The sequence below is a fragment of the Camelina sativa genome, chromosome 3 (genome assembly GCF_030686135.1).
Source record: "Camelina sativa cultivar CO46 ecotype springtype chromosome 3, ASM3068613v1".
Classification (NCBI taxonomy): Eukaryota; Viridiplantae; Streptophyta; class Magnoliopsida; order Brassicales; family Brassicaceae; genus Camelina; species Camelina sativa.
Genome location: NC_141882.1, coordinates 16,981,782 through 17,008,362, shown reverse-complemented (window position 1 = coordinate 17,008,362; position 26,581 = coordinate 16,981,782). Strand labels below are relative to the sequence as shown.

Sequence of the window (26,581 nt, the reverse complement as noted above, 5' to 3'; positions counted from 1 at the left end):
TCAGCTAGTAAAGGCTGAGCATCAGGTACCAGGTGGATTACTGAAGAGTCTTCCCATTCCAGAGTGGAAGTGGGATATGATTACTATGGACTTCGTGGTGGGTTTGCCAGTGTCAAGGACATTTGATGCTATTTGGGTCATTGTGGACCGGTTGACTAAGTCAGTACATTTTCTGGCCATTAAGAAGACTGATGGAGCATCAGTCTTGGCTAAGAAGTATGTGAAGGAGATAGTCAGGTTGCATGGGGTGCCAGCGAGTATTGTGTCTGATAGGGATTCCAAGTTCACTTCGGTGTTCTGGAGGGCATTTCAGGCAGAGATGGGCAATAAGGTGCATATGAGTACAGCTTATCATCCCCAGACAGATGGACAGTCAGAGAGGACGATCCAGACATTGGAGGATTTGCTGAGGATGCGTGTGTTGGATTGGGGTGGCCATTGGGCAGATCACTTGAGCTTGGTAGAGTTTGCTTATAACAACAGTTCCCAGGCGAGTATTAGCATGACTCCTTATGAGGCTTTGTATGGGAGGTCGTGTCGTACACAGTTATGCTGGACTCAGGTGGGGGAGAGGAGCATGTACGTGGCAGATTTTGTTCAGGAGACCTCGGAGAAGATTCGGGTTCTCAAGCTGAACATGAAGGAAGCTCAGGATCAGTAGAGGAGTTATGCCGATAGGAGGAGGAGAGATCTTGAGTTTCAGGTTGGAGAGATCTTGAGTTTCAGGTTGGAGATAGAGTGTACCTCAAGATGGCCATGTTGCGGGGTCCAAACAGGTCATTGACTGAGACTAAGTTGAGTCCGAGGTATATGGGTTCGTTCAGAGTGATTGAGCGAGTTGGACCAGTGGCATATAGGCTGGAGTTACCTGAGGTTATGCGTGCATTCCATAAGGTTTTCCATGTGTCTATGTTGCGCAAGTGTCTCCGTGAGGATGACCAGTTATTGGCTAAGATCCCTGAGGATCTTCAGCCCAACATGACTTTGGAGACGAGACCAGTGAGGGTTCTCGAGAGGAGGATCAAGGAACTTCAGAAGAAGAAGATTCCTTCGATGAGCATCCTGTGGGACTGTGATGGTGTGGAGGAGAAGACTTGGGAGCCTGAGGCGAGGATGAAGGCAAGGTTTAAGAAGTGGTATAAGAAGCAAGCCACGACTTGAGCTTGCCTAGCCTGGTCCCATCTGTAGTCCGTGGCTGGAGCGGGAATGGAGTATTCCAGCCCATCTCTCTTGTTACTCGGTCGCTTGGGGTGGTTGGCTGTGCGACTCAATAACAAGATGAGGTGGTGTTTGGGGTACAAAATTTCCGCAAGGCAGTGTTTGGAGGGAAGTTCCCTGAATTAGAAGTTGCTATAAGTGGAAAATTTCCAAAAGTGGTAAGTGCTAAAAATGGAAAGTTTTATGTGAGTTAGAATTTGTCCATTTTTGGTGGCGGAGAGCCTGGGGGAGGGCTTGTGTGGCCTTTGTGGCTGGCTGTTTAGCCGTTGTGTGGCCTTTGTGGCGGGCAGTTTAGCCATTGTGTGGCCTTTGTGGTGGGCTGTTTAGCCATTGTGTGGCATTCGTGGCGGGCTGTTTAGCCATTGTGTAGCCTTCGTGGCGGGCTGTTTAGCCATTGTGTGGCCTTTGTGGCAGGCTGTTTAGCCAGAGTGCCTGTTGAGGCGGTCCTTCGGGACAGATGGTCTTCGTGACGGTCCTTCGGGACGAGTGGCCTTGGTGGCGGTCCTGTTGAGGACATTTGTTTGGCCTTTGTGGCAGTACTGTTTAGGACATTTATTTGGCCTTTGTGGCGGTCCTGTTTAGGACATTTGTTTGGCCTTTGTGGCGGTCCTGTTTAGGACATTTGTTTGGCCTTCGTGGCGGCCCGTGGGGCAGTGAGATGATCCTTGTGTGGTCATAGGGTATTCCAGTGAGGGGATATGTGGTTGGTAGAACATTGTGTTGTCTTATGCAAGCCACGGGAAGGAAACCTGGATAGGGATAGGACTCAGACGTGTTCAAAATTGTTTGCTCGCGACTCTTGGGGAACTTAGGTTCTCCTAGTACCGTCATATTCTAAGACTTTGTGGCTTGGGAGTATGGCTGGTATATCGACTTCGGATGACGATCAGGGGGAGCGCTGTAGGGTGGCAACCCGAGAGACGAGTATTGGACTCCCTTATATACATTATAGCATGTGGGTTTAGGCCCGATGAAGATCCAATATTATGGCATGCAGACTTCGGCCTGATAAGGAGCCAATAAAAACTCAAGGTTTGGGCCTCTGAGTAAAAAAAGGTGAGTCCAAAAGTCGAGAGCAAATAACGCCTGGAGCCTAAGTCTGCGTTTTGGGGGTGGGTGTCGATCGACACTCATGTGGTGTCGATCGACACCACTTATTCTGGTTCGATCAGATCGATTTAATTATCGATTTGAACTGGTTTGGTTTAGGGAAAACCATTGAACCGAACTATTTAGGTGTTTTGTCGCAGTAGAGGGTTTAGGCAAGTTGTGATTGTCGCCGTTCTCTTGTTTTTGAGAGAAAAGAGAGAAAAACCTTATTCTTGAGATTTTGTTGATTTTTGAGAAGATTGTTGGCTGTTCTTGGGAGATTTGAGGCTAAGGGGGAGATAGAAGCTATCTAGGGGGGTTGGATTCGTTGCTATTGGTCTGAATCTTCGTGCAAAGAGGTGAGTGCATGACCATGGCTAATCTAAGCCCTTGATTTCCTTGTTCTTGCTTGTTTGTTGTTGTTTTTGTGTGTTTGCTTGCTGGGGATTGTATTATACAGGTTCCTAATGATGTTTCCGGCATGGGTTTTGAGTATTGGATGATTTAGAGGAGATTGGGAAGCCAGATTCGACTCTCGGTTTCGTGCTGATCGCAGTTGCAGGTGGAGTGTCGATCGAGACTGTGGGGTAGTGTCGGTCGACACCAATGCTAGTGTCGGACGACACCTCCCTTCCAGTGTGACCATGTTCGTTTTCCTGGTTTGTGTGTTTTGTTTGTTGATTGTTTGGAACATTGGAGTCATTGTTGCTTGTGTGTATAGCCCATTAGATGGGAGGATTGCCTCACTGAGTATTTATCAAATACTCATGCATCTCAATTTGTGTTTGTGGTGCAGGTAAAGGCAAAGTGTGATCGTGGAATCAAGGCAATGAAGAGGAAGATGTTCTAGGGACTCGATTGGATGTTGTCTGGGATTGCTAGGTTGCTAGAGTTGGGTCTTTTGAACTTATTAGGTTGCCGGTTCCTTGGTATCCAGTTGTTTGACATTGAAATGATTAGGATTGGTTGTTGGTTATTCTATTATGGATTAATATTGGATTATTGGTTCAGTTGGTTATTTAATTGGTATTGTTATTCCGCTGTTGTTTGTGATTGTGGTTAGGTGGCTAGTGGATATGGGACCACTAGTCATAGTTATTTATATTATTATTATTTATTATTAAAAGAAAAAAAACGGGTCAGGTCGTTTTAGTCTCAGGCCTGAATATTAGTCTTGAGAAGTCTACATTGTACATGGTCGGAGTCATAGCCACTGAACACGATGAGATTCTTCACTCATTCCCATTCGCATCTGGAACTCTACCAGTCTGTTATCTTGGTTTGCCACTCTTAACTAAGCGTATGACAACCTTCGACTATACACCTCTCATAGAACGCATCAGAGAAAAATTCAACAGCTGGACAGGGTGATATTTGTCCTTTGCGGGGCGATTACAGCTCATCATTTCAGTCATACAAATCCTAACAAACTTCTGGATGTCAGCTTTTCGCTTGCCAATAACTTGTATAAAAGAGATAGACAGTATGGGTCCCGCTCTTAATACCAAAAAGGCAAAGGTTGCATGGACCGATGTTTGTTTACCGAAGGAAGAAGGTGGGCTGGGTCTGCATTCGTTGAAAGAAACAAATAAGGTTAGTTGTTTGAAACTCATCTGGAGAATGTTGGCGTCCAGTTCTTTATGGGTGGAATGTCTTCGAGCTTACCTACTCAACAAGGGTTCATTCTGGTCTATTAAGGCTAACACTACCTCCTGTTCCTGGATGTGGAGGAAGCTGCTGAAGTACCGAGACTTATCTGTGGATTTTGTTCGGTATGAGGTTAAAAATGGAGAGGGTATTTCCTTGTGGCATGATAATTGGTCGTCGCTTGGCTGTATACTCAATATTCCGGGGCCCCGGGTTACAATGGATATGGGGATTGGTCTCCATGCCACGGTTGCGGAAGCACTCGCTCATCGCCAACGCCACCATCGAGTTGACCACCTGAATCATATAGAAGAAGCGCTAAAGACATTACGAAACAGAGGACTATTAGAAACAGAGGACATGGTTCTTTGGCGGGGAAAGGGGGATCAATTTAAGGCCAAATTTAGCACAAAAGAAACTTGGGAGCGTACACGGATATCCAAACCGAGGCAGCCATGGGCAGATGGTATCTGGTTTTCTAAAGGCACTCCTAAATTCTCCTTTATAGTGTGGTTAGCAACACTAAACCACTTGACAATGGGTGATCGCATGCTGACCTGGAACTCACGGGTTGACGCCTCCTGTTCCCTTTGCTCTGCGTCCCAAGAAAGCCGAAACCATCTTTTTTTCGATTGCTCTTTCTCCTCAGTGGTTTGGACAGAGCTCATTTCAAAGTTACTTATGGCCAAGTTCTCTACGGACTGGGATAGTAACCTGCAACTCCTAGCCGACACATCTTTGGGATCTGCTACTCTGTTTCTTCTCTGTTATGCTTTCCAGGCCTCGGTCTACACACTCTGGCAAGAGCGAAATAGACGTCACCATGGAGAGTCACCAGTATCCTCCTCTCAGCTCATCAAAAATCTAGACAGACAGGTTCAAAACAGACTGCTCTCGCTTCAAGCTACAAGAAATTTCACATGCACCATGGATCAATGGTTGGGCTCTCGCTAATGACACCATTTTGTTAAAACAAATTTTTAAATTTTTTTCCATATCAAGAACTAACTACATGCTGCACTTGATGTAAAAACTACTTTTTTTGAAATAAAATTTTACATTTTATTCAAAAAAAAAAAAAAACTGTTTGAAAGGTATAAACTCATACTTCATGTTGGGTATGGAAGTTCACAAAAAATTAAGTTGCTCTTCTTTGATGGTGTTGCTCAACTATTTATTGGAAAAAAACTGAAGAACTGGCTTTGGAAAAATCAAAAGTAAGTATAGTAACATTTGAACTCCTTTAGTTTAAAAATATATAAACAAATATTGAATCAAGTGTTCACCCATGGTCAGGAGGCTATTGCAGCTATTCCTGAATCTCTTTCGGTCTTAGTAGGAAGACTATGCTGTTTAAAATTTTGATTACAATCGATAATTTAAAGAGCGACAAGTCTGCTTATGTTGTCGAAAAGTTTTGGGAAAAGGATGACATGGTTGTGCAATTTGGCAAGGTACTAAAGAAAATAAACAAAAACCCATAATACCATTATGAATACTATATATTTTTAATCTCAATGTATATAATTAAAATGTAGGAACTCTATGGAAGGAATGAACTTTCAAATATTTCTTCGGATACAAACGATCATAAGTTGCAAATCGCACCAGCTGAAACGAGTTTGTCTTCATCTAAGAGAGATCATACAGAAAGTGATGTGGTGTCGAACGGGGGTCATAGCATGAAGACAAGTAAAAAGATCAAAACTGAATGCCGAGAGTAAACAATTTCCATCACTTCAAAATATGTTTTCGTTTTGATATTGATTTTTATTTATTTTAGGCTTTCACCGGAATTATGTTTTTTACAGAAAGTTTATATTATTTCAGACAATTTCAGTGACTTCAAAACATGCTATCGTTTTGATATTGATTTAAAATTATTTTAGTCATTTACTGGTATAATGTTAGAAATAAACAAAGATTTATATATATAACTTGACATAAATAAATAAACATAATATATAATCGTTTGGGAAATATTTATAGTTAGGATATTCCTATGACCCAAAAGTAAAACTATTTTAAAATAAATTATAGTTCCAAAAGAACGATAATACGTTAAAAATAAATGGTAAAATTTAATAGTCTGAATATTCAATACGGAAATTGAGGAAAATGAACATTAGTGATTATGTTAATAAATATTTTTAAATTAAAAACTTAATGGTAAACTTGAATATTGTCAATATTCAATATGAAGTTTGAGGAAATAAAATATTATCAGATGTGAAAACTTATCTTCTACATGTTATATATATAACTCTTATTATTGTACCATTTCAACTCAGAAGAAAAAAAACTAAACCAATTCTTGAGTTCTTGCTGCTTGACGTAAGAGGTAACGCAAAATTAAAGCTTTTTACAATATTTTGAATCATTATGATTTCATACACACATGTTTTAAATGTATATTTGAAGAATCATAATGAAACGTCCAACTGGAGTTCGTCGATCTACCAAGAAAAGTTCAAATGCTGATGAATATGCATTTCGTACACAACCTCAACCAGAACAATTAATTTTCTATTGTGAGGATAGCATTCCGGAACCATAAAAAAAATTCTAGAATAACCAGGAAAGAATCAAGATCTTCTGAAGATAACTAATTGGCGCATCTTAACGTTCAAAGTTCCATTGTTGACAATGAAGATAATATATTGAAATCAACGAACAAGAAATCTAAATTTGATACTTGGATAGAATACAATATGATGTCTATCAACGAGTCAATTAACACATTTGATAAGGGTGCTTCTGGATCTATATGCTGTGAGAAGAATAAAATATGGATGCAAAGATCTAACACGACAAAGGATTGACTTTCGAAAATCATTTTAGAATTAAAATTTTAAAATTTAATAATAATATCTATTTTATTTAATAGTTATGATCATGATGTTACTATAATTCGTTTTGGAATTTTTATAAGGGATATTATCACTTTCATTAGTTTCTCGAGTTTTTGTTTTGATAACACAATGAAATTACCTTTTTTAATAATGATTACGATATGATGATTCAACCAAAACTACATTAATAATATAATGCTGCTAATAAATAATTAAATTATATAAGTTGATATAATTTATTTGGAACTATAGATATGATATATTAATCAGACCAATACTATATAAAAAATAATGGTTAAATTATAATCCGATATTGATATGAAAGATTATGGAAATATAACAAAAAAAGATATTGATGAAGTTCATGAAAGTAAATCTCAAAAAGTTGTATTAAAGATCCACATATGTAATTAGAAAGATAAATAACATATGTGTTTTTTTAAAAATTTAAAAAGTTTAGAGGATATATAGAAACATAAGTAAATATTCATATATATCAATAATTAGTATATTTTTAGTTTAGAGAATATATATGTACCATCTTCTTATATAAACAGATCTAACAGCGATATTCACTAAATGACTAAGAAAATTAAGGTATAAAATAGAAGGATCATAATTACTCGATTATATGAATTCTTGATCGTAGTTTTGTTTATATTTTGCAAATCGCTATTATTGACGTCTCATAATGAGACCTTCGAAGATTCCATCTCGGAGGAAGAATGTATCGACAGATGCTGTCTCTTAAAAACATAACGACATTTTCAATTTTTTACATTAAGAGATATGTTACATTCAAAGCTAAGAGATCGTACGCAACGACATTGAAATTCAGGTGTTAGTTCTACGATAAATCTACCTGCTTTTACGAATGCATTGAATATTCAGAATCCTGATTCAGATAAGAAGGGAAGGTTGATAAGAATGCAAATATTGAAGTCTAAAAGGGCAAAAAAAAAAGAAAAGAGGTTATATGTTTGGAAAGGAATTTATTAATATATGTAAATATATAATGCTAAGTAACTAATTCAATCGTTACATATGCAGAAAATATTCTTCTTCCCGAACTACACGAAGATTTCGCATCTTACGTCGCAACTGATTCAGATACGAACGATGAAAGTGATTCTTATAGCTCTACTGATGAGATTTCATTTGAGATAAATGATAACGATGCGACATCTGACATGTTTCTTGGGTTTCCTCCCATAAAAGCTAAGTTACTAAATAATGGTATAGCTCGATGCATATCTGATTGGTTATATAATAGTTTTGTAATTATGTATTTATTTAACTAATATATATTTAAAATATTAACAAAAATTTAATATAAGTTATTATGATGATGGAGATCTTTATTTTTTATGTGAAAATTGTGGAGCATATATGTGGTATAAAGAACAGGTGAATAAACAGACTAAAAAGGCAAAGCCGGATTTTTCATTGTGTTGCCATCGTGGCAAAGTAATACTTCCTACGTTGATGATTTCACCTAAAACGTTACTATCGTTGTTTTATAATCACGACGACCAGAGTAAAAACTTTCGTGATAACATACGAGCATACAACATGATGTTTTCGTTCACATCGTTAGGTGGTAAAATTAACGATTCCATAAATAATGGTAGAGGTCCGTATCTATTTCAGATGTGCGGAGAAAACTATCATTGTATTGGTGATATTTTACCAGAACTTGGCAAGGAACCAATGTTTTTACAATTATATATACATGACATATATAACGAAGTAGCTAATAGAATTTCTGAATTTAGGTAATTATTAATAATGTTAAATATGTATATGTTATAAAATGGATAACTACTTTTGTGATTATCCATCACATACTTCCTCTCTAAGTAACTTAGACTTTAAGTAACTTAGGCTCTAAGTAGTATTTTGTTCTTATCTTCTTATCCTTTAACTTCTCTATATATACTTCATTTGCTTCATTGTAATTGAGGATAAGGAGAGAACAATTTTCTTTCACTTACCTCTCATCCCTCTCCCTTTATTATTATAGTGTATATAGTTATATATATATATATATAAATATATACACATATACATATATACTATAATATTATTATATATTGTTTGCGTTATGTTTTATAACACGTTATTAGCACGATGTCTTTACTACTGGAGTTTTTACGAGGTAAGTAAGTTTTTATTGTTTCAATTATGTTGATAGAACATAAATATTATAAACATCATGAAATTATGTCCTTCCGGATTGATTGTTATAAGTTGTAGGCATTGCCTCCTTTACGATCAAATATATAGCTAAATTATATCCGGATAGATCGTTAGATATATGGTAGGCTCTGCCTCCTTCACGATCAAATAAAAGCTATGTTTTTCTGGATAGATAGATCATTATATATGGTAGGCTTTGCCTCCTTTACGATCATATATAAAGCTATATAATATTTTGATTGATCATTTGATATGGTAGGCTTCGCCCCTCCTTTACAATCTAACAAAAGCTTATGTCCTTTCCAGAATGATTGGCTTTGCTTTCTATATGATCAAATATAAGGCTATGTCATTTCTGGATTGATCGTTATATATATAGAGGTTCTGCCTCATTCATGATCAAACAAAAAGCTTTGTCTTTTCCGGATTGATCGTTATACATATAGAGGTTCTGCCTCATTCATGATCAAATGAAAAGCTTTGTCTTTTCCGGATTGATCGTAGAGGCTCTGTCTACTCTACGATCAAGGAAAAGTTATGTCTATTAAATTCTTATTTTATTTTCTGCATTTATATGTTTGTTTATTTAATTTTGTTTATTCGTAAAAAGTAACTATATGTGTTATATTAGATTTAAAGACAACGAAATGTCTTTAAAATCAAAAATATATTTCTCTTATGAGAATATATGAAGCACATGTCAGTATATCATAGACAGTGCAAACATAATTAGAAGGTCTAGATAAGTTAGTCTCTCGACTTTCAAAGACATTAGATTCATAATTATCGATGTCTACTATTCTCCAAAGTCTCAAACAAAACTCATGGAGTTTTCAAAGACATTTTGTCATAACACAATTACTATGTTGAGACTATAAATAAATATGGTATCACAAGTTTGACCATATTGGAGATATGCATGTATATAATTATATCGTGCAAAAACAAAGATGGCAAAATAATAGTAAATATGAAATTCTATTATGCTTCAAGTATAGCATTACCGGTCAAGCTATCCCGGTCAATCAATGATATTAAAGATCATTGAAAATTTGTTCAGAGGAACAAATGTTCTTTTAAAGTCCTCGTTCACATTCATGATATTATAAGCACAATACTTCATTCATATTTCAGGTAACATCTAATTTATGTTAAATTTATATTATTTTATTTAAATTCATTTAAATTTCTATTTATTGTTTATGGAGTTGATGGTTATTTACCTCCTCCTTGATTCTGTAGTAGGCTATGCCTCCAGAATCATATAATGTTGGCCCATTCACCATCCTTTTGGATTAACAAGCTAAATATATATATATATATATATATATATATATATATGATGGTTTGATTTCTTTGATAAGTCTCCAAATTAAACCCCAAATATAACCGATCTAAAAATAAGATTCGGTCAGAGGTGAATGGACATGAAATTCATCATTTTGAGAGGGGGTAATACTAATCTCACATCTTATAAGGATCTAAGATAATAGACATAACCAAAATCGGTATGTTGTTGATCCTAAAGTGGAATTCAATACGAGATGAATGAACTCTAAGAGTTACCATCTCGAGGGGGAGAATTAAAGGAATCCCACATCGGCAATAAGTCGATAAACTTTGGTGAATTTGACACCCATAGCGATATAACTATGGTGAAGTCATATCCTATAGTTTTATCACATGTATATGTCGCATGTGACAAAGTGAACCATCCATGATGTTCACTCTTGAAATAAGCTGTAATGAATCATTCATAGCGCAACTCCAAGAGATTGCTTATGGTTCTTGGTGATTTTATCTCCATGTCAAAACATCGAACATGCAGTTTTGCATGTAGTCAATATTATGAGACCAACAATTTATAAAGAAATATTTCTCCTATATTATATATTCATGGTTGGAGATTAAATATTTCTCATTTTGAATCTTATGGGTGTGTGATATATATTGTAAATGCTCCTCTACACCGCATAAAAATATCATCCAAAGAGGATGAGATATATAGATGCGGGAGATGAGTCTCCGCTCTAATAATATTGAGCCATCTTATGAGAGATGTGCCTATTATAAGATTTGCATATCATCATGTTGGATGATAAAGTTTCCCATCATTATGGAAAAATCATTAAATAGTTTGAATCTTTGAACAAATGAATATAATGGATATGAACTTGAAATTTCAAAAGTTCTAAAGATCACTATTCAAAATATATATTGCAAATCAAATGCAAAAAGCTGATGGATGAGATTTCATATAATTTTTGATCCTCACATAGATGAATATGAACTTGTAGTTCTAAGAAGTCTCATATCCCAGTTAGAAATGCTCCAATAAAATATGTCTCTGATGGATGACATACTAAGTCTATAACACATATAAAATGTGATAGACTACTTTGGTTACTAAGATAAATAAAATCCTCGAAAAGAAAAAGGAGCAAATTAAAAAGAGTATTATACTCTCAAAAGAGGAGAAAATGAACTCCTAAAGAGGAGTAGATAGACTTTTAAAGAAGAGCTAATAGACTCCCAAATAGGAGCACATAAACTCCTAAGGAGGAGCAAAGATTCCTCAAGAGGAGTAGAGAAACCGATTGATATGGTTAATAACGAAATCAGGTACATGAATAAAATCATTTATATAATGATTAAAGAGATCTCGATTAACCATATCATTACGGGAAATATGGAACCAAAGGCATAAATGTCGACAATAAAATGATATAGCGCAAATGTGATTAATGAGGATCATAACTTTCTGCTCTGTGAGCATATAGAGATATATATTGGCCAGTAAAAAAAAAAAGATAGTCAAGTCTATATTAAACTCATATGAAAGACAAGTAATTTTTGGACTAATGGTCCAAGCATCAAAAGGGTATAATGATATATAAAAAAATGGTGTGTTGCGACATGTTTTGTTAGAGTACCCTATATCAATAAAAATTGATGTTATGACTTGAAATACATCCCATGGGATGCTTAAAGAGCTTATCTTGAAAGATGTATGAAATCATAATTATGTTCTCGAGAACTCATTGATGATCATCAAAACCCTTAAAAGGTTATTTTGAATAAAAGATCTTGCAAACATCTTTCGAAATAGATGTTATACCAATAACTTCTAAAGGAAGTCATATATATATATATATATATATATATATATATATATAACTAATCTTTTTGCATCATATAACTCATTCTCTATGAGTAGATTTTGAGATGAGTTAAAATGTATCTTCTATTGAAAAGGTATGATTAACATGGGCTTAATATATTTTGGAAGCCCCAAATTTGGTTTAGTTGGTTTTGCAGATGGAAGATTTATATCGGATCAATATAAAGATATATCGCAAAACAACAACTTCATGACGTTTCAGTGATAGACTCTGGCCGTCGCTTATTCAAGTCATGCCAAATAGTTGTGCTTCATATGCCATATCGAGAATCCCTAATGGCTGAGATGATGTCTGAACATCAATTAATATTTATCCGCCTAAGACTGGAGTCTCCTAACATGTTGGCAAAGAACTTCAAACAGAGGGTTCGATCAGCATCAACTAGTTATTGCTTGTTGAGACCCATTAGCAAGAAGCAACCGAAAGGCAATAACACTGTTTGAAGACTCTGTTGCATATTGATGTTCATATATTTTACCATGTTTTCCCTTAGTTTATTCACATCTTTTGCATCTTTTGCTAGCCATTTTCATCATTATTGTGTAGCTTTAGGACTAATCATGCATTAGAGTTTAGTTGCATTGCATTTGCATCTTTTCATGCATAAACAGGTGATTTTGGAGCTTAAGGAGCATGGAAACAATCCTGAGGAGAAGTGAAGCAATCTTGAAGGGAAAGCAAGAGAGTTAAGGCTGAAGAACCAAGGTCCAGAGTCCAACTCGACCAAGCACTCGACCGAGTGGGTAGATGGACTCGACCGAGTGGGTAGATGGACTCGACCGAGTGGAGTGTGCACGAGAGAAGCCAGCTCGACCATGGACTCGACCGAGCACTGGTCGAGTTGACCGAGCCGTTGACTATTTTGACTTTTTCTATTTTTAGGGCTTCCACCTCCTCACCTATATAAGGCCTTGTACCTGCAGCCACCAAAGTGTGCAACTTTTTAGATATTCCCTAAACCTAGTTTTTACCTTTTTTTAGTTTTATTCCTTTTGCATTTTTATTTTTAAGATCTTGTACTTCCTTAAAAAAGAAGACTAGATTCTTATATTTTGTTGGTTCTATAACTTTCAAGATATTGAGAATTTGAGTTTCATCCTTTCATCAATATTGAAGATCTTTGTTTAATCTTTCTAATAATGCAAGTTTCAATATTTTCTGGGTTTTTGACTTTGATCACCATGTATTGTTGTGAGTAGTTTCCTTAGGATCTTGAGGATGGGTTAGGATGGATTGATCTTGTGGTTTGTGTGACTTGGTCAAGCTTGATTGTTGTAGATCTCTTCTAGGGTAGATGATCTTAATGCTGATTCTATATCTGAGAGGGTAGAGTCTGATTTCAAGCTTCTTAGCATCACACCAATGTTTAGGAAGCATAGATAAGGCTAGATCTAGAGCTTACCATTAGGCTTGCTAAGAGATTAGAGGTCTTGTTTGGTTTGAGATGTATTGCTTAATGCCTGCTTGTGTAGATTCTTTACTGTGTGAGAACAAGTCTAGAATTGCATAGGTTTGATTGTTTCTTGACCATGAGAGTGGGAGAAACTTGTCTTAGATTAATATGTCTAGAGGTAAGCTCAAAGTTTGCTTGAGATTTCTTGACCAAGTTAGATAACCACAATGATTAGTCCATCCCATGAATCCATCCTCAGGACCTTCTTTGTTTATTGAAATCTTAGTCTTAATCCTGTTGCTTGTTTGTTGTTTGATTGGTTTTAGCTTTGCTCTGTTTTTCTTGTGTTGCTCAGGACCTCCTTAAACGTGAAAACAGAGCAACACAAGAAAAACAGAGCAAAGCTAAAACCAATCAAACAACAAACAAGCAACAAGATTAAGACTAAGATTTCAATAAACAAAGAAGGTCCTGAGGATGGATTCATGGGATGGACTAATCATTGTGGTTATCTAACTTGGTCAACAAATCTCAAGCAAACTTTGAGCTAACCTCTAGACATATTAATCTAAGACAAGTTTCTCCCACTCTCATGGTCAAGAAACAATCAAACCTATGCAATTCTAGACTTGTTCTCACACAGTAAAGAATCTACACAAGCAGGCATTAAGCAATACATCTCAAACCAAACAAGACCTCTAATCTCTTAGCAAGCCTAATGGTAAGCTCTAGATCTAGCCTTATCTATGCTTCCTAAACATTGGTGTGATGCTAAGAAGCTTGAAATCAGACTCTACCCTCTCAGATATAGAATCAGCATTAAAATCATCTACCCTAGAAGAGATCTACAACAATCAAGCTTGACCAAGTCACACAAACCACAAGATCAATCCATCCTAACCCATCCTCAAGATCCTAAGGAAACTACTCACAACAATACATGGTGATCAAAGTCAAAAACCCAGAAAATATTGAAACTTGCATTATTAGAAAGATTAAACAAAGATCTTCAATATTGATGAAAGGATGAAACTCAAATTCTCAATATCTTGAAAGTTATAGAACCAACAAAATATAAGAATCTAGTCTTCTTTTTTAAGGAAGTACAAGATCTTAAAAATAAAAATGCAAAAGGAATAAAACTAAAAAAAGGTAAAAACTAGGTTTAGGGAATATCTAAAAAGTTGCACACTTTGGTGGCTGCAGGTACAAGGCCTTATATAGGTGAGGAGGTGGAAGCCCTAAAAATAGAAAAAGTCAAAGTAGTCAACGGCTCGGTCAACTCGACCAGTGCTCGGTCGAGTCCATGGTCGAGCTGGCTTCTCTCGTGCACACTCCACTCGGTCGAGTCCATCTACCCACTCGGTCGAGTCCATCTACCCACTCGGTCGAGTGCTTGGTCGAGTTGGACTCTGGACCTTGGTTCTTCAGCCTTAACTCTCTTGCTTTCCCTTCAAGATTGCTTCACTTCTCCTCAGGATTATTTCCATGCTCCTTAAGCTCCAAAATCACCTGTTTATGCATGAAAAGATGCAAATGCAATGCAACTAAACTCTAATGCATGATTAGTCCTAAAGCTACACAATAATGATGAAAATGGCTAGCAAAAGATGCAAAAGATGTGAATAAACTAAGGGAAAACATGGTAAAATATATGAACATCAACACCCCCAAACTTAGTCTTTGCTTGCCCTCAAGCAAATAAACAAGACATAAGAAGGTAGATGAGGTTTAAAAGTGGGATCTCAGCTCCTAAAGCTTGCAAATAGACTATCTAGAATCAATGTCCAAGTTACTAGTACTATGATGCAAGTTGAATGAGCTATACCTAAAGACTTTAGACAAGCATATCACAACCTTCACTGATTTGAGCCTTAGACATCCACATGCATTCAAATCAACCATTTCCTTTAACATTCATTAATCAAGAACATGAATCAATTCTATGCAATGCTTAAACTCATTTGGCTTGGCAGTAAAAGGTTTAGAGACAATGATGGTCTCTTTTTAGAGTAGGGCTTATCAATATCAAGGTTCTCTCATAAAAAATGGATTGAGCTTTAGAAGAATGCTAAAGGTAAGAACACTTAGACACATACAAGAATAAAGCCTTGTCTACCCAAAGGTACCCAAAGTGTTTATCCTATCAATCTAAACCCAAATGATCCTAGTGCTACCCTTTAACTTCTTTTCTTCTTTTTCACCCTTTTCTCTTTTGGTTTTAAAGTCTTAGGAGAGGTTTCTTAATTGATCTTTCTAGTGGAATGGGAATTTTTTTTCTTATTGCTATGGTTCTCTTTTCTTCTTATTCTTAAGACATATAAGCTTTTTGCTAAACTTCACTTTGCTTTCTTTTCTTTTCTTTAACTAGAACCATCTTTAAACAACCTTATTCTTCCCATTCTTTTACTAGACTTTAAATTTACTTAAACACATTCCCCTCCTAAAGACTCTAACCTTTTCTTTCTCTTTTTCCTCTTTTCTTTTCATGACAGCCAAGTCCCAAACCCAACAAGTGAACCACCTAGTCCTATCTAGTTTGAAAAATGCAAACTAGAACTACACAAGGTTTTACTCTTGTCAGTTCAAACCTAACACTTTCTACCAAGCTCAATCCCAAAAATAGGCCTCACACACACAAGAATAAACATGGCTTGAAAGAAGGTTTGATTAGGGGTAGGGAAACTGATTTAAAAGTGAAATCAGCTACTTGGATCAACAAGAGTGGTAAAAAGGAAGAAGATGATCCAAATATGTATATGGTATCCATGAGTTTAAAGCAATGCACACATTGATAATTGAAAGTCAATATTAGGTTCTTATAGATAGGAAATGGCATCAAATCACAACATGCTTCAATTTAGACCAAATGCAATTCAGGAATTCAAGGCTTGGTTCAATCTTATGCTTCTAACCACTCAACTAGCATCAAAGTACTATTAACTTGGGCATTGATCCTAGTCTAGTGAATTAAGCAAGCTAACAAGGAAAAACTCATCATAGATCCCTAATGCAAACAGTCCTATATGGTAAACAAAATACTTAATTATGCAATGCAAACTACATGAACACTCTTTTTTTATAAAGATTTTTGCAAAAAATTTTCAAATTTTTATGGTTTTCCTATGCCTTAGATGATTATGCAAGTGCTAACATGATGATGATAAAAATTTGAAATAAGAAAACAAAACACAACATCAAATGCTATCTCAAACCCTCCCCCAAACTTAAATCACACAGTCCCTTGTGTGAAAGAAATTTGCTTGAGGATTTAAGACTTAAAACAAAACACAACATATGAAATGCTATGGTATATACAATGGTAAGGTGATAATGTTACCTCAAGGATTGGAGAAGAAGCTGTCCACATCCTCCTGCATACTATCAAAGTTGTAGCTAGGGTCCTGCTGGTGACTGGAGGAAGGTGATTGGGGCAGCTCGACAATGCCAATCGACCGTGACTCGGTCGAGTGCATGTCCGAGTGGGGGGGTCGAGCTGGACCGCGAGTCTCCGTTAGCTGTCCCTTCCTGTTCTATTCAGACTCCCTAGCTTGCCTAACCATGAAAATACGAAAGCAAAAATCAAAATACTAAAATTCCAAGGCAATATGTACAGAGATACCTTAGGGATTTCCTCCCTAGTGAGCTTGTTTAAAGTCACTAAGCTTGACTTTGATGCCTTTTCATGATTGAGGAGCATCCTTGAGAAGCATTGTGCACTTCTCATGAGTTTCCTTCTCCCCTAAATACTTCTTAACTCTCTGACCATTGACTGTAAATTCACTCCCATCCTTGTTGAGAAGTGTTACAGCTCCATAAGGTAGGATCTCCTTGACTTCAAAAGGGCCTCCCCATCTACTTTTTAGCTTCCCAGGGAATAACTTGAGTCTTGAATTGTAGAGCAAAGCCTGGTCTCCAGCCTTTAGGTCCTTGATAAGAATCTTCTTATCATGGAAGGCTTTGGTTCTCTCCTTGTATATTTTGGAATTTTCATAAGCTTCCAATCTGATTTCCTCAAGCTCATGCAGATCAAGGCTTCTCTTGGCTTGTGCTGTTTCTAGATCCAAGTTCAAGAGTTTTATTGCCCAGAGAGCCTTGTACTCAACTTCAACTGGGAGGTGGCAAGACTTGCCATACACAAGCTGGAAAGGGGTTCTTCCTATTGGTGTTTTAAAAGCTGTCCTATATGCCCAAAGTGTTTCATCAAGTTTAGTAGACCAATCCTTTCTTGTTGCTCCCACTATTCTTGACAGAATGGCCTTGATCTGCTTATTGGAAACTTCAACTTGCCCACTAGTTTGGGGATGATAAGCTGTAGACACTTTGTGCTTAACCCCATACTTCTTTAGCATTCCTTCAAAGATTTTGTTGATGAAGTGTGTTCCTCCATCACTTATCACAGCCCTTGGAATTCCATACCTTGGGAAGATTATTGATTTGAAGAGCTTAAGGACTACCTTGTGGTCATTAGTGGGGCTAGCAATGGCTTCTACCCACTTTGAGACATAGTCCACTACCACAAGTATGTAGACATTCCCATTTGAAGGAGGGTTAAAAGGTCCCATGAAATCAATTCCCCACACATCAAATATCTCAACTTCAAGGATTGGATTCTGTGGCATCTCATTCCTCCTTGTGATGTTCCCTATTCTTTGGCAAGCATCACACTTTGTAATGAACTTGTGAGTATCCTTGAATAAAGTAGGCCACCATAGGCCAGCTTGTAAGACTTTCTGGGCTGTCTTGAAAGTTGCAAAATGTCCTCCATAAGCAGAACCATGACAATGTCCCAACACTCCTTCTACTTCACTTTCTGCTATGCATCTTCTAAACAACCCATCTGACCCCTTTTTGTAGAGATAAGGTTCATCCCAATAGTATCCATTTATGTCCTTGAGGAGTTTCTTCTTTTTGTAATGGTCCATGTCCACTGGGATTTCCTCACACACCTTGTAGTTGACTATATCAGCATACCAAGGTAGATCCTCACTCTCAAGTGCCAACCACTCCTCCATCTGCTCCTGCTCGATCGGGTCACCAAACTCACACGGTCGAGTGCCTGCTCGAGTTGGTGGTCGAGCTGGCTGCCGGGTTGTTCCAAGTAGCATCAGTTTCTCCTCAGGCATTGAGTCATCAATTGGAATCTCCTCCTCTATCCTCATCCTTGATAAATGATCAGCTACTCCATTCTCTATCCCTTTTTTATCAACTATTTCCATGTCAAATTCTTGGAGAAGCAAAATCCACCTCAACAGCCTTGGTTTGGTGTCTTTCTTTGAGTAGATGTGCCTCAAGGCAGCATGATCAGTGTACACAATCACCTTGGATCCTACCAAGTAGCTTCTGAATTTTTCAAAAGCAAATACCACTGCTAGGAGTTCCTTTTCTGTTGTTGAGTATCTTCCTTGAGTTTCATCCAAGGTTCTACTTGCATAGTGAATCACATGCAGCTTCTTATCTTTTTTCTGTCCTAGAACTGCTCCTACTGCAAAGTCTGAAGCATCACACATGATCTCAAATGGAAGATCCCAGTTTGGTGCTTGGACTATTGGGGCTGAAATCAAAGCAGCCTTGATCTCCTTGAATGCTTTCAAGCAATCTTCATCAAAATTAAACTCAGTCTCCTTACAAAGCAACCTTGTCAATGGCCTAGCTATCTTTGAGAAGTCCTTGATGAACCTCCTATAGAACCCAGCATGGCCAAGGAAGCTTCTTATGTCCTTGACTGGTTTTGGTTGTTGAAGTTGAACCATAACTTCAATCTTTGCCTTGTCAACTTCAATTCCATTCTCTGAAATCTTATGACCAAGGACTATCCCTTCTTCAACCATGAAGTGACACTTTTCCCAATTCAAAACCAGGTTTGTCTCCTCACATCTCTTTAAGACCCTGCATAGATTAGCAAGACAAGAAGAGAAAGAATCTCCATAGACAGAGAAGTCATCCATAAAAACTTCAACCACATCCTCAATGAGATCAGAGAAGATTGACATCATGCACCTTTGAAAGGTAGCTGGAGCATTACATAATCCAAATGGCATCCTCCTATATGCAAAGGTACCATATGGACATGTGAATGTTGTCTTCTCTTGATCATTAGGATGAATAGGAATTTGGAAAAATCCAGAGTATCCATCCAAGAAACAGTAATGAGTGTGATTGGCTAATCTTTCCAACATTTGATCAATGAAAGGAAGAGGAAAATGATCTTTCCTAGTTGCTGAATTTAGTTTCCTATAGTCAATGCACATCCTATGACCTGTTATGGTTCTAGTTGGAATTAACTCATCTTGATCATTCTTTACTACAGTGATTCCTCCTTTTTTAGGGACACAATGGACTGGTGAAACCCAAGTACTATCAGAAATAGGATAGGTTACACCAGCATCAAGCAACTTAAAGATCTCTTTTTTGACTACTTCCTTTAAGTTGGGGTTTAACCTTCTTTGGGGTTCAATGCTAGAATAAGATTCATTTTCAAGGTGAATTTTATGCATGCATAGGCTAGGTGAAAGTCCTTGAATGTCATCTAAAGTATAACCAATGGCTTTTCTATACTTCCTCAATTCAACAACTAGCAAGTCAAGTTCATTCACACTAAATTTAGCATTAACTATTACTGGATAAGTAGAGTTCTTACCAAGAAAAACGTACCTTAGCCCAGATGGAAGAGGTTTTAGCTCTACTTTTGGTGCTTTCAACTCAGACCAGTCATCTCTAGAGGATTCAGCAGTGCACTCGGTCGAGTGGTTCCTGCACTCGGTCGAGTGCGTGGTCGAGTGGGTAGTCAAGCTGTCCGTATTTGCTACTTGAACTGACCAAACTGCCTCCCTCAATGCTGGTAATCCCTCAAAAATCTTTGGATGGTCTGATTCCTTACATGAATCCAATATCTCTTCATAGGCCTTGGTCTCTTTATAGATGAACCCTTCCTCTCCACTTTTGGTCAAGGCAGTCCTAAGATGATCTTGTTCTGCTAGTTCTTCCACTAGTTCTCCTGTCAGCTTATCCAGCTCTTCAGTCCAAAAGACTTGTCCCCCAATTGTTGGTTTCTTCATAGCCTCCACAATATCAAATGTCATTTTGAGGTCATCTCCCAAGTTGAGATCAATCTTCCCTTCTCTCACATCTATTATTGCTCCTGCTGTAGCAAGGAAAGGTCTTCCCAAAATCAAAGGATCTTTTGGCTCTTCATCCATTTCCAAGACTACAAAATCTGTTGGGACTTCTACTGCTCCAATTCTAACAGGTAGATCTTCCAAAACACCATGTGGTAGTCTTATTGATCTATCAGCTAAGATCAAAGATATATTGCATGGTTTATACCTTGTAAATCCAAGGCGCCTTGCAACTGTCAAAGGCATGAGGCTCACTGAGGCTCCCAAATCACAAAGGCATCTGTTGAAAGTCAAAGGTTCTATTGAGCAAGGTATAGTGAAGGAGCCTGGATCTCTCAACTTTTGAGGGTTCACTTGCTTTTGGATTATGGCACTACACTCATGGTTAAGATGCACCATCCCCTGAACTTCTTTGATTCTTTCCATCACAGCATCTTTCAAGAACTTCTGGTAAGGAGGAATCATCACAAAAGCATCAATCAAGGGCATCCTAAGCTCAATCTCTCTAACTTGTTTGTCAAACAATGCTTTATACTTGTCAACCATTTGCTTCTTAAACCTTCCTGGGAAGGGAAATGGAGGCTTGTAAGGAGGAGGAATTGACCTAGCTTCCTTTTCCTTGGAGGAAGCTGGCTTAGATGTGTCCTGAGCAGCTGCTCGATCAGGCACTCGATCATGCACATGGTCGAGTGCCTGCTCGAGTGGACGGTCGAGCTGAACACTAGTTTTATCCTGAGCTCCTTCTTGTTGAAAACCCTCCCCATCTTGTTCCACACTGTCCTCAGTGTTTGGTAAAGTTCTCTTTTTGTCTTGTAAAACTCTTCCACTGCGCAAATTAATGGCATGAGCACTTTCTATAGATTGCATAATAGCTTTGCCTTTGTTGTTCTCTTGCTTAGAGGCAGGAGTTTGTTGACCCTCTAGTGTTGTAATCCTTGAAGTAAGTGTGTCAAACTTTCTATTTAGGTCACTGTAAAGATCTGTTATCCTCCTGTTCAGCTCAGCAAATTTATTGGCGTCCTCAATCTTCCCTTGTGTTTGACCAATCAACAGCTGTTGTACCATGGCTCTAAGGTCTTGTTCCTGGCCTTGGTTAGTCCGAAACCCTGGTGGGGGACACAACTGGGGCTGGAACACCTGTTGCTGTTGTTTGGGGACATAGTTTTGGTGCTGTTGAGGCTGTTGAGGAGGGTAGACTTGATCTTGTGGGTTGGCCACATTTGTGCTCCTATAGGACAGATTATTGTTCCTAAACCCTCCTTGGGTATAACCCTTGAAACCTCCTTGGTTTTGCATATAGCATAACTCAGCAAACTCAATCTCTCCCTCTTGAGCTGGAGGCTCCTCTTCACTAACAAAGTGAATAGACTTTTGCTGACTTAGCAAGATCCTATCAAGCTTTTCATTCACCATTTTCAGATCCTTCTTGTACTTGTCTTCTTGATCAGTTGATGATGACCTTATGGTTCTGTCATAGTCCTCATTGTAGTTCCCATCAGACTGTGCAAGGTTCTCTACTAACTCCCAGCCTTCTTCCACATTCTTGTTGAGGAAGTTGCCATTGGAGGCTGTGTCAAGAAGCATTCTGAACTTGGGAAGCACTCCTCTATACAATGTGCTCAACAAAGACTCCACACTGAAACCATGGTGAGGACACTGAGTTTGGTATCCCTTGAATCTCTCCCAAGCTTCACAAAAGCTTTCATTACTCCTTTGAGCAAATTCAGAGATCTCATTCCTTAGTCTTGCTGTCCTAGCATTGGAGAAAAACTTGGCCAAGAAAGCTTTCTTGCATGCATCCCAAGTAGTGATTGCACCAGTAGGGAGAGTCTTTTCCCATAAATGAGCCTTGTCCCCAAGTGAGAAAGGGAACAACCTCAGCTTGAAACCATCTTCACTTACTCCATTGATCTTGGTAAGACCACAGATTCTGTCAAACTCATCAAGATGATCTAGTGGATCCTCCATAGGCAATCCATGGAATTTATTGGCCTGAATCATTGAGATCAATCCACTCTTGATCTCAAAGTTGTTGTTGGCAACAGTTGGTGGCACAATGCCAGCTCTTTGGTTGTGAGTGTTGGGTGCATCTCCAGCACCAATATTCCTTGGTCTCTGAATCTGATCCTGGTGATCCATAGCTACTATAACCTCTTGTTGTTGCTGAACAACTCTCCTTTGCTTAGCTCCTAAACTCTTGGTCTTGTTGTTGATGTTGTCAATAGGCCTAAGAAGATTGTCCTTTCCTTTAGACCTTGTGTGCATTAACAGACACAAACGATTTTTGCTAGGCAAGCGACTGAGCACAGGCTCAAGTAGGAGGTCAAGTCGACTGGAAAATGATGGTTATAGAGATCCGGCTTCTGGCTCGAGCAGGTGCTCGATCACGACTCGGTCGAGTGGTGGTCGAGTGACTGGTCGAGTGGTACCTGAAATGGAACTTCAACCCAGAAACAGAAGATTCGAGTACAGCAACCTCACAAGCGTATAAAAGAACTTAATCTTAGACTAATATGGATCCTAAATGTCACAAAAACACACTCAAATGGGCAACGGCGCCAAATTGAAACAAGATTTCTATTGTGGTGTGAATGATGATGTATGCAATGGTGATATATGAATGGAATGATGGATGAGTGTTTCAATTCCCCTTATGCTATTGCAGTACAAGAGGTATCAATCCTAAATGAGTGTTTGTGAACAATTAAGATATGCATATGAATCTAAGTTAAGACAAATGTAAAGATTGTTTGTCACTAACAATCCTAGGAAGAAAATGTAAAATGCAGAAAATAAACTACAAGAACTAACAACTAGATGCAAATGAAACTGAATGATTGAAACAGTGATAAAGCAAGAACAGAAACAGAGACTACTACTAATGAACTAATGCAAAATAATTATTGAACTGAAAACTAAATGTATGCAACTGGAATGAAACAGGAATGAAACAAGACAAACACAAATCATAGACACAGAGTTCTGGGGATGAACTCTAGCAGCACTCGACCGAGTGTAGGTCGAGTGGGTGGTCGAGCTAGACTTAAACGTGAAAACAGAGCAACACAAGAAAAACAGAGCAAAGCTAAAACCAATCAAACAACAAACAAGCAACAAGATTAAGACTAAGATTTCAATAAACAAAGAAGGTCCTCAGGATGGATTCATGGGATGGACTAATCATTGTGGTTATCTAACTTGGTCAACAAATCTCAAGCAAACTTTGAGCTAACCTCTAGACATATTAATCTAAGACAAGTTTCTCCCACTCTCATGGTCAAGAAACAATCAAACCTATGCAATTCTAGACTTGTTCTCACACAGTAAAGAATCTACACAAGCAGGCATTAAGCAATACATCTCAAACCAAACAAGACCTCTAATCTCTTAGCAAGCCTAATGGTAAGCTCTAGATCTAGCCTTATCTATGCTTCCTAAACATTGGTGTGATGCTAAGAAGCTTGAAATCAGACTCTACCCTCTCAGATATAGAATCAGCATTAAGATCATCTACCCTAGAAGAGATCTACAACAATCAAGCTTGACCAAGTCACACAAACCACAAGATCAATCCATCCTAACCCATCCTCAAGATCCTAAGGAAACTACTCACAACAATACATGGTGATCAAAGTCAAAAACCCAGAAAATATTGAAACTTGCATTATTAGAAAGATTAAACAAAGATCTTCAATATTGATGAAAGGATGAAACTCAAATTCTCAATATCTTGAAAGTTATAGAACCAACAAAATATAGGAATCTAGTCTTCTTTTTTAAGGAAGTACAAGATCTTAAAAATAAAAATGCAAAAGGAATAAAACTAAAAAAAGGTAAAAACTAGGTTTAGGGAATATCTAAAAAGTTGCACACTTTGGTGGCTGCAGGTACAAGGCCTTATATAGGTGAGGAGGTGGAAGCCCTAAAAATAGAAAAAGTCAAAGTAGTCAACGGCTCGGTCAACTCGACCAGTGCTCGGTCGAGTCCATGGTCGAGCTGGCTTCTCTCGTGCACACTCCACTCGGTCGAGTCCATCTACCCACTCGGTCGAGTCCATCTACCCACTCGGTCGAGTGCTTGGTCGAGTTGGACTCTGGACCTTGGTTCTTCAGCCTTAACTCTCTTGCTTTCCCTTCAAGATTGCTTCACTTCTCCTCAGGATTGTTTCCATGCTCCTTAAGCTCCAAAATCACCTGTTTATGCATGAAAAGATGCAAATGCAATGCAACTAAACTCTAATGCATGATTAGTCCTAGAGCTACACAATAATGATGAAAATGGCTAGCAAAAGATGCAAAAGATGTGAATAAACTAAGGGAAAACATGGTAAAATATATGAACATCACATATGTCGCCCAAATCCAAGGAAGCTACACCAAAAGCGGCAAAACAAGACATATTCCTCTCTTACACTCAAGAATTCGAGAAGAATAAAGAAGTTGATAGCCAGTCCATCAACTCAAGTAACATAGTAGCAGAGTTACTTACAAAGGAGGAGAATATGATGATTCGCGTGGCTGCACTCTTTTTCCCTTATCATGATTTTTATCCCAATGAGTTTTTCCATGACAAGGTTTTTAACGAGGCAGCAAATAACACGCAAAAGATCAACCTCAAAGAAAAATGGTCCCATACCCACTAGCCACCTAACACAAATCACAAAACAACAGCGGAATAACAATACCAATTAAATAACCAGTAATAATCCAATATAGTATAACCAATATCCAATCCTAACCATTTCAATGTCAAACAACAGGAAAACAAGGAACCGGCAACCTAGCAAGTTCTAAAGACCAACTCTAGCAACCTAGCAACACTAGACAACATCCAATCGAGTCCCTAGAACATCTTCCTCTTCATTGCCTTGATTCCACGATCACACTTTGCCTTTACCTGCACCACAAACACAAATTGAGATGCATGAGTATTTGATAAATACTCAGTGAGGAAATCCTCCCATCTACTGGGCTATACACACAAGCAACAATGACTCCAATGTTCCAAACAATCAACAAACAAAACACACAAACCAGGAAAACGAACATCGTCACACTGGAAGGGAGGTGTCGACCAACACTGGCATTGGTGTCGACTGACACTACCCCATAGTGTCGATCGATGCCCATTTTGCTGGTGTTGACCGACACCAAGTGGTCTCGATCGACACTCCACCTGCAACTGCGATCCGCACGAAGCCGAGAGTCGAATCTGGCTTCCCAATCTCCTCCAAATTATCCAATACTCAAAACCCATGCCGAAAACATCATTAGGAACCTGTATAATCTAATCCCCAGCAAGAAAACACACAAAAACAACAACAAACAAGCAAGAACAAGGAAATCAAGGGCTTAGATTAGCCATGGTCATGCACTCACCTCTTTGCACGAAGATTCAGACCAATAGCAACGAATCTAACCCTCCTAGCAAGCTTCTATCTCCCCCTTAGCCTCAAATATCCCAAGAAAAGCCAACAATCTTCTCAAAAATCACCAAAATCTCAAGAACAAGGTTTTTCTCTCTTTTCTCTCAAAAACAGGAGAACGGCGACAAACACAACTTGCCAAAACCCTCTTCTGCGACAAAACACCTAAATATTTCGGTTCAATTCTCCCCCACCAAAATAGATTGAACAACTCCCAGTCAAGGACTCATGTGCTACCGACTCCACGGCCCGCACTCCTCCGACTGATATAAGAAAGTTCACCTCTAGGTGATAGACTCACGCTCCAGGCATTATTTGCTCTCGACTTTTGGACTCACCTTTTTTTTACTCACAGGCCCAAACCTTGAGTTTTTATTGGCTCCTCATCAGACTGAAGTCTGCATGCCATAATATTGGCTCCTCATCGGGCCTAAACCCGCATGCTATAATGTATATAA

The 26,581-nt window shown here is 38.1% G+C and overlaps 1 non-coding gene across 1 annotated transcript; it reads left to right on the top strand.

The window, feature by feature from the left end:
* Positions 1-22,337: 22,337 nt before the first annotated feature.
* Positions 22,338-22,444, top strand: LOC147947038 (small nucleolar RNA R71). The gene has a single exon (XR_015595595.1). It is a non-coding gene; the product is annotated as a small nucleolar RNA R71 (small nucleolar RNA).
* Positions 22,445-26,581: the final 4,137 nt, after the last annotated feature.